Raw genomic sequence first — 8,536 nt, 5'->3', positions numbered from 1 at the left:
CTGACCAGCCACCCTGAAGGCCCAACATTGATATGCTAATACAACCTCTTAACCCTGGCCTCCCATCACTGACATCTCTACAACCAACATCCAATAATAACCTTCACTACAGACCTCCCCAAGTGACCACCCCACATTAATGATCCCTAACCACTCTCTACTGACCACATGTCCAACAAGGACCCCCCCAAATCACTGACCATCACCTGTTGCTTTCTGCTGGATGCCTGTGCTTTGATGGCTGCTGGTTAGAGCTGGACTTCCCAGGCCCTGACTGGGACTGATCTGAACTTCCTCCAGCACCTTGGATTTGTCCAGTTGGCCAGTAGTGGAGCAGTTGGTTCTCTAGTCCTGTCTCCATCTGTTCAGGCTCTCGTGACCCCCACCAGCCAGCTCTGAGCAGCTGCACTAGAATTCAGGTGGGAAGGGTTTTCCTCACTGCTCATGGGCTGAACTCAGAGAAGTCTGGCTGCTGCTCTGTGGACATCTCCATCATCCCCCCAACCCCAAGCCAGGGTGTTCGTTGCTAAGAGTGACAGTCCATGAAGGGTCATGGCTCTGGGCTGGGCTGATCTCACAGGGAATGTCCCAAGATCTCTGCCCTTGATATGAGCTGTAGGTAGAAGGAGGTGCCTCCCTGCCCACTCCCCTCCTGGAGCCAGGCTCTGGGTGGAGATGATGGGTTTCAGGGTGAGGAGTCAGAGGAAGGCTCTGGGAAGGGGGCAGAGGACAGGCAGGCTGGAGGAGAGAGAGGAGGCAGAGGAGGTCTGTAAGGATGGGAAAGGGGCAGAGGCCTGGGGCAAGGCGAGGCGAGGACGAGAAGCTAAGAAATGGCAAGGGCAGGAGGATGAGAGATGGGAACGGGGAGCGGTTCTTAACCCCTGTGTACTGCCCCGGCCCCTCCTGACCCCTCCTGGCTGCCCCTGCTTAATGGAAAGCTCCACAAAGACTCGAGCAGAGCAAAGGCTCATGATTCCCCTTCATCACAGACTCAGAACCAGGGCCATTAATTAGACAAGGGAACAGCTGCTCTGGGCCCAGAGGCCAAGTGACAGGAAATCACTCTGTCCCTGGAAGCTTTTGCCTGGCCCTGGTCTCAGTGTTGGGAGGGTGTCTGTCCACCCTCATCCCCTGTAGGGCCCGTCCAGGGATCTGCATGTGCCAACAGTGATCCCTGCCTGCTGCTAACCGTGTAGCCTGGCCCAGGAGATCTCATATGCCCGGTGGGAAACTGGTTCCTGGATTTGACTCTGACATGCCATGGTCAAGTCACGTCCTTTCTCCAGGCCTCAGTTTTCCCATCATTCCAAGGAGGAGACTCAGTTCCTCCTTCAAGGAATGGTGCTGCCCCCAGCCGCCTTGCTATTGTGGGCACTGCCACAGGCCCCCTGTAACTTGTCTGCAGCTGAAACAAGGCTGAGCCCAATGGCAATGACTTTTCCTGGATTCTGGACCCTTTTTCTGCTCACTAGCCCCACCTTGGGGACCGAGGGAAAGTCATCGTCTGCCTGGGTGATGGACAGGAGGACCCTCAAACTAGGGCATGAAGGCGGGGGAATTCAGGAGCTGGAAAGCTGCCCAGGGCCACTGGCTCAGGATAGAGGATGGATAAGGGAGGTACAAGGGGCTTGGGGAGCTGATGGAATTGGAGGTGGAGGAGATGGAAGGAGGATCAGAAGTCATGATGCCTGTCACCCCTCCCACCTGCCACCTCCAGATGATGGGGCAGAAACTCCTAGTGATGCAAGGACTGCCCTCTGTCATGAGAACATCCTGAGCTGGTGGGAGGGAGACAGGATGCCCCTGTGGTTTCTTCCAGTGGCAGGAGTCCCTGAGGCCATTGTCTAAGGCTGGCCAGGCAGCAACTGCATGCTGTGCTGTGCACTGCAGGGGTGGGCATGAGGGGTGGCTGAGATGTGGCTCCTGATGGCCAGACCCTTACTTGCCAGGGGAGGTGATGGGATTGTTGCCCAATACACCAGAGGAGTGCAGCATTCACTGATCCTCCACATATAGACATTTATACACTCAGAAGAGGTGGGAGGAGCGAGGTTGCGTGGGACAGACTGCAGGAGTTCAAGTATGAACCCAGGAGGCTGCAGACAGCAAGGAAGGCTTCAGAGCAAAGCAGGAGTTATTCTACATCTTCAGGATTGCACAAGACATGGACTCGTGGAGAGGGGATGGAAAGGCATTCCAGGCAGAGGGAACAGCTGTGCAAAGGCACAGAGAGGGCATGGGGTGGGGGTGAGGGGGCATGGGGAACATGTAACCAACTCTGCAGAGCCGAGAGTGCAGGCAGGATATGGAAGAAGCTGAAGGTGGAGGTGGTTAGGGGGCCTCTCAAGGCGTGAAGATTCTTTTCTGATCCCCACATCTGAGCATATGGTGTGATGTGTTGTGTGTGCTTAAGGGCCTGATGGGGCAGAATGTTTGAAATATGGGACACCTTGGAAAAGTGGGCTTTTTTAAAAAAAGGATGACCAGTAAGAGGATCTTAACCCTTGACTTGGTGCTGTCAGCACCACGCTCACCCATTAAGCTAACCGGCCATCCCTATATAGGGATCCGAACCTGTGACCTTGGTGTTATCAGCACCGCACTCTCCCGAGTGAGTCACGGGCTGGCCCTAAAAGTGAGTATTTCTGTCGGTGGAACCTTTCTCTCTTGCATTTTCCTTCCCCTTCTCATTTGCAGGTCATACCAGTTAGATTCTGGGCCATTTCTCAGGAACCTGCATCCCTAGCAATAGATGGAGGAAGGATACAGTTCCCACAGGGCCACAGCTAAGGCCTGTATGAGGCATGGGGGTCCTGGGGGTCCTGCCTCCTTTGCCCGCCTACCCTAGGCTGGGCTGCTCTTCCCACTTCTCTAGTTCAAACCCAGTCCTGTTCCTGCTGGTCCCAGAACTCCCCCCAAACAGGCAGGGCCACAGCTAAGGCCTGTATGAGGCATGGGGGTCCTGGGGGTCCTGCCTCCTTTGCCCACCTACCCTAGGCTGGGCTGCTCTTCCCACTTCTCTAGTTCAAACCCAGTCCTGTTCCTGCTGGTCCCAGAACTCCCCCCAAACAGGATAGAAATCAATGAGCAATTTGCTGCTATTTGTAGGTCTCATTTCCCTGCCTGCCTCCCCACCCTACCTAGTCCTGACCAAGTTCGGCCCTGCTTAACCTCCTCAATCAGAGGGACGGGCACTGTGCCCGGCCATGTGCAACCCAGTGTTCAGCACAGGAGCAGGGGGTGGAGGGAGTCACAGCCCAGAGTTCCCCACAGCAGGCAGGGCTTATCCTATCACTAAGTAAACCCCTGAGAATCTAGACAAAGCAAAGACCCAAGAATCTCTATTTTTAAAAAACCCTCCAAGGAATTCAAATGGAGCTGGTGCAAGAATTGCTGGGAAGTTAACAGCATGGGCAGCTGTCAGCCTCCCTTGCACCTGTTCACTGTGTGACCTTCTTACCTTCTCTGTGTCTCAGCATCCTCATCTGTGAAATGGGAGCAACAAGAGTTCCAGCCTCATAGGGCTTCTGTCTGGAGGATTAACAGAGGTAGCACAGGCACAGCGTGTAACGCAAAGCCTAGCACTTAATAAGCAGTCAATGCATGATTGATAATAACAGCGAATGAGACTGAGGGCCAGGAGCACCCGCACACTGGCCTTCCTCCTGGACACCCTCGGGCTCCCTGGATGGGTAAGCCTGGTAGCTGCCCCAGACCAGTGTGCCTTTGCCCCCTCCCCTTGCACTGGGGCCTCCACCAGTCCCCTGGGTGGTGGGTGGGAGAAGCCCCCCGGGGGGATGCACGGGGGTGGGCTGGACTCTGAAGGGTGGAGGGAAACAAGACTTTGATTCTCTGGGGCTCCCTGACCTGCCAGTCAGGATGCTGCTTGAGGAAGCTGTGAGAGGGAGGGCCCCAGCAGGAGGCCAGACTCCCCAGGTCTGGTCAGTTCTCCAGGTTGCAGGGAGAGCCATGGGAGCCTGGGGTGCTGGGGAGTGGTAAGGCAGAGGAAAGCTGGAGGCTTCCTTCCTGGTGTGGGGGCTAATTAATTCTTCAGAACCATAGAAACTTCCTTCAAGGTGACCATGACTCACCCTCCACTACCTTGAGAGACATAGGGCACGACAGTTACAGGTGTGGGTTTCAGCTCAGTTTGCCTGGGTTTCTTTTTTCAACTTTATTGAAGTAGAATTTACATACAATAAACTAAATACATTTTAAGTGTTCAGTTTGATGAGTTTTGACAAATTTATACACGCATATAACCACCTCCTCAATCAAGATATAGAACATTTTCATCATCCCCAAAAGCTCCCTTGTGCCCCTTCCTAGTCCAACCCCACCCTTCCCCCAGCCCCAGGCAACCAGTGATCTGCTTTCTGTCACTATAGATTAGAGTTGTCTTTTCTAGAGTTTGATATAAATGGAATTATGTAATATGTACTCTTGTGCCTAGCTGCTTTCACTGAGCGGAATGTTTGTGAGATTCATCCATGTTGTTATGTCAGTAGTGTATGCCTTTTTATTGCTGAGCAGTATCCCGTTGTATGAATAAATGACATTTTGGCCTCCTATTGATGGACGCTTGTGTCGTTTCTAGGTTTTGGCTGTTGTGAATACAGCTGCTATGAACACGTGCATACAAGTCTTTGTGTGAACATAGGTTTTCGGTTTTCTTAGGTAAACGCCTAGGAGTAGAATGACTGGGTCCTATGGTAATTGTATGTTTAACTTTTCAAGAAACTGACAAACTGTTTTCTAAAGCTGTTGCACCATTGCACGTTTTGATTACCAGGGCATAAGAGTACCAGTTGCTTCACCTCACCGGCACTCAGCATGGTCTGCCTTCCAGTGGGTGGCTGGTGTATCTCACCGGGGTTTTAACTTCTGTTTTCCTGATAACAAATGATATTGAATATCTTTCCACGTGTGTATGAAGATATTGGCTATTCTGTATCTTCTCTTGAATCTTTTTTTTTTTTTTTCCTTTTTGTCTTTTTTCGTGACCAGCAATGGGATCGCAACCCTCAGTGTCGCGCCCGCACCGCACTCAACCAGTGAGCGGACCGGTCTCTATATGGGATCCGAACCCTTGGTGGGAGCGCCGCCGCACTCTACCGAGTGCACCACCGGGCCGGCCCCTCTTGAATCTTTTAAAATGGGATTATTTAGGAGCTGGCCGGTTAACTCAGTTGGTTAGAGCACGGTGGTCAGCTCAGTTGGTTAGAGCACAGTATTATAACACCAAGGTGAAGGGTTTGGATTCCCATAATGGCCAGCCACCATAAATAAAAACATAAGCAAATAAAATAAATTAATAGACTTCAGAAAAATTGAGTGGAAAGTACAGAGCATTCCCATATCCCATTCCTCCCCAGTTTTCCCCTACTATTAACGTCTAGCATTAGTGTGCTACATTTGTTACAATCCATCAGCTAATGTTGATGCATATTATTATTAATTAAAATCTGTGGTTTATAATAGGGTTCACTCTTTGTGTTGTGTTCTATGGGTTTTGACAAATGTATAATGAGATGAATCCACCAATATAGTGTTGTAAAGAATATAGTTTCCCTGCCCTAGAAATCCTCTCTATTTTGCTTATTCCTTCTCCTCAACCCCTGGTAACCACTGATCATTTTACTACCACCATAGTTTTGCCTTTTCCAGATTTTTTTATTGTTGAAATCATACAGTGTGCAGCCTTTTCATATTTATTTATTATTTTCCTCACCTGTTATTTATTTATTTTTATTTGATTTTTTCCTTTTTCTTCTCTTTTTATTTTCTTAATTGCTTTTTAAAATTTCTTAATTTTTTTTCATTTTTTTTCTTTCTTTCTGTTTGTTTTTTCCCCTTACCTGTTAAATGGGGGTAATAATAATCCTTATCCCATCACCTCCTTTGATGAAGAGGTTAAATAAGAAATATGGTGCTTAGCCTAGTGGCTGTCCCTGCAGTCTCATCTTCCATGTTCTCCCCACGGGTGGGAAAGAAGCAACAGCACAGAGTGTCTCCAGGGCCCAGGTGGCTGACCAGGGGAGTGTTACTGCCGGAGGGTGAAGAGATGGTGCTGCTGGATAGAAAGCGAGAGGGCTCCCTGGCAGAGGAGGCCTTTGAGCTCTGATTAGAGGTGAGTTGCCTGACTCCATAACACCTATAGGCAAAGTGGGCTAGGGGGCCAGTGGTATGGGGACTGTGTTATGTACGGTACATGACACTCCCTGTGACACCATGGAAGTCCCATGAGATTTTGGTTTTGCTCTGTTGTGTTTTCTCCCTGCACAAAGCCAGAGTGTGGGTTGCTTTGACTCTAGGTTCTAGAAGGCTCCTTCTCTCCTCTCCAGCTCGGTCACCATCCATCTCTGTAGGCCTCTGGCTCAGTCTCTTCATCACTCTCTGCCTCCACCTCGCTTGGTCTCACTAATTTTTTCTTCCTCCAGGTCTCTCCCTCCTGCCCTTTCTTTTTCCCAGTCTCTCCCAAGCTCTGATGCTGTATTCCCCGCCTCTCCTTTGCTCTTTCCCTATCTCCTGCTGTTGGCTTTTCCATCTCTCCAGAGACCTCCCGCTCTCTTCTTGGGACCGGAGGTAGCTGGGGAATGGGGAAGGGGTGCCTGCCTCTGAGGGGCCCACGCCCCAGGCCCAGCCCTATCGATTAGGGCTTTTATCAGAGGGTGAGAGACATCAATGACTCTGCTACGAGCCTCACCAGCACTGCTAATATTAGCCCATGAAGGCAGCTCACTGATGGATTAGGAGAAATTAAGAATTCAAATTCTGTAATTTGAATTGGAGGGCTGCTGCTTGCTGACAGCTAATACTTCCCCAGAAATTAATGAGTGAAGGAGGGATGGCAGGACTGATTTTCTTCTTTGACAATATAATTTTCCTCTCTGATCCGCGCCTTTGAAACCCCCATCTCCAGGCAGACACTTGCCTGGAGGACTGAGGTCCTGTTTGCTTCAGATCTTATTCTCAGATCCTCACAAGTCCTAGAAATTCCTGGAACAGGCCTCCTAATGCCCAACCGAGCCCCCTGCTTGTGCCTGCTGGTGTCCTCAGCATGAGGCTGGCCAGCGCAGGGAGAGGCGTGACCAGTGTCTGAACCTGTCTGTGCCTCAGTACTCTAGTCTGTAAATGGAAATTACCCCCTTTAGGTGATGTGCTGAGGCCTCTTCTTTCCCCTCTCCTTCCCTCCCCCTTCTGCTTTGCATCTCTGCCGTTTGGTCCTTCGGAACACCCACCAACCTCCCCACAGCCAAACCCAGCCCAGACCTCCTTGACACCAACTCCTCCAGGAAGGCTGCCTGGACTTCATCCTACTGAGTTTGGCTCCTGAGTGCTCGAGTCCGACCTCCTTGACACCAACTCCTCCAGGAAGGCTGCCTGGACTTCATCCTACTGAGTTTGGCTGTGGGGTTCATTTCCGAACCATTTTTTCTGCAAGGCTTGCTGTTCCAGGTTATTCCTGGAAAAAGGATATCCTGTTTCCCAGACCAGAATTGTCAGCTTTCTTGAGGCAGCACTGGCCCTGTGCCTGGTACCCAGTAAGTGCTCAATAACTGGTGAATGAATTTAACCAACATCTTCCATCCTCTTTGTGCCTGCCTCAATGTCCCTTTGTCCATGCCCTCCAAGTGCCTGGTAATGCCTGCTGACAGCTGGCAGATGCTGGGGTCTCCTGGGGCCTGGCCAGTCCCTGCCCACAGTCCCAAGGACCTACATCTTGTTGAGGGTAGGGTGGGGGTGAGGGAGACACATTCATTCCCACCGTGAGCAGCTCCCCAGAGCACATTCTCCAGAATGGCACCTTCCAAACAATTTTTAAGAGTGTTAGCATGGTGTTTTTTAAGGCAATGGGGAAAAGGAGTCAGAGAGAAACCTGGGAAAGCCAGACCTTAAGATAATGGAGATGCATCAAAGGTAGAGCCTTTCATGTGTCCTTCTTCCTGATCTTTCAACTTTCAGAACAGCCCCCCGCCCCCCCTTCCTGCCCCAAGCCTAGGTCGCTCTCTCCACCTGATGCCTGGCTGAGCTCTGGCTCAGGGGTGGGAGGGGACATCACAGCTGCTGGGCAGATGGGCTCTACAAGGCTCCTCCCCAGCACAACACACACCAATTTTCTCTTTCCTGTTGAGGCTCACCCTGGATCTAGGATGGACATGAACATCAGGGAAGGAGTGGGAGTTCTGGGGGGAAGGGGACTCAGGAGCAGTCCCATCTGCCCTTTGAGGCTCACGGGCTGGTGGCTCCTGCCTGACATTCCCATGCCGCTCCTGCCCGTGTGGCCCCTCTGCTGCCCAAATCGCCTTTTCCCAGATCCAATTAAAACGGTGTTTGGAGCAAGGTTGAAATAATCACATAATCATTTTCTCCAGTAAAGTTACTGGCTGGAGCCCTATTTGAAAGCTGAGCTGGTAATTGAATTTGAGGGCTGGCGACAGCAGGGGGTGGGGGTGGGCTGCGGGGAGCAGGGCTCTTCATGGGGATCGGAGGTTCTAGACACCCCTACCACCATGGGCAGTGGGGGTACAGCAAC

The sequence above is a fragment of the Galeopterus variegatus genome, unplaced genomic scaffold (assembly GCF_000696425.1).
Source record: "Galeopterus variegatus unplaced genomic scaffold, G_variegatus-3.0.2 Scaffold6836, whole genome shotgun sequence".
Classification (NCBI taxonomy): Eukaryota; Metazoa; Chordata; class Mammalia; order Dermoptera; family Cynocephalidae; genus Galeopterus; species Galeopterus variegatus.
This window is presented reverse-complemented; position numbering follows the sequence as displayed.